The sequence below is a fragment of the Schistocerca nitens genome, chromosome 7 (assembly GCF_023898315.1).
Source record: "Schistocerca nitens isolate TAMUIC-IGC-003100 chromosome 7, iqSchNite1.1, whole genome shotgun sequence".
NCBI lineage: Eukaryota > Metazoa > Arthropoda > Insecta > Orthoptera > Acrididae > Schistocerca > Schistocerca nitens.
Window position 1 is genome coordinate 233,934,993 of NC_064620.1, and position 775 is coordinate 233,935,767.

At 49.3% G+C, this 775-nt stretch overlaps 1 non-coding gene across 1 annotated transcript; it reads right to left on the reverse strand.

Annotated features, from left to right (window-relative positions):
* Nucleotides 1-404: 404 nt before the first annotated feature.
* Trnat-agu (transfer RNA threonine (anticodon AGU)) lies at nt 405-479 on the reverse strand. Its single transcript has one exon. It is a non-coding gene; the product is annotated as a tRNA-Thr (tRNA).
* Between the last annotated feature and the right edge of the window lie 296 nt (nt 480-775).

Here is a 775-nt window from a genome sequence, read left to right on the forward strand (position 1 = left end):
TACTGCACCCCTCCTCTGTACTTCCACCGCCGGAGGGTGGCATGGAACTTAAAAGTTCCACCGCCACACCTTCAACGTGCTATGCTCGGCTGTTATTCAGCTGTTGCTTTGAGTCCCCTCTCACTTGTCCACCGAGACAGTTGGACCGGATCTGAACCGGTGACGCTGTGTATTAGAAAACTGCCAAAAAAAAAGATACGTATACAGGTTCCTTATAATTAAACTTTCTCTATTTGAGCCAGAGTGGACGGAAATCTTTACCATCTAGGTACGCAACTGTATAGGGACGTCATATGTAACATGAACGGGGGGGGGGGGGGGGGGGAGGGGAATGGAAAGGAATTATTGATGTCAGCTGCATCAGCGGGACATTATGCGGAATTAGCAGCTGCGAATGAAAATGTATGTCGGACTGGGATTCGAACCCAGGGTCTCCTGATTACTAGGCAAGTGCGTTAACCACTGCGCTATCCGGGACACATTGTTATGGCAACTGCGCGGACTATCTCAGCACGCCTGACGGGCGACCCAGATTCCCACCGAGCGCCACCTATCTGCTGTCCTTGTCCCTTTCCTCCATATTCTCTATTCCGAGGTTCCCACAATAGGTCGAACGTACTTGCGCATCTGCGCTGAAGAAGGTGGATTCATTGCCCATGTCCGAAAGAACAGAGACTATGCTTTCATATAATTTACAGGAATGACTGCAGTATTTGCATTGTTAGTAATGTTAGTATCATGAACTGCCGTTAGGTGCCGGTACTGGTACGGAAAC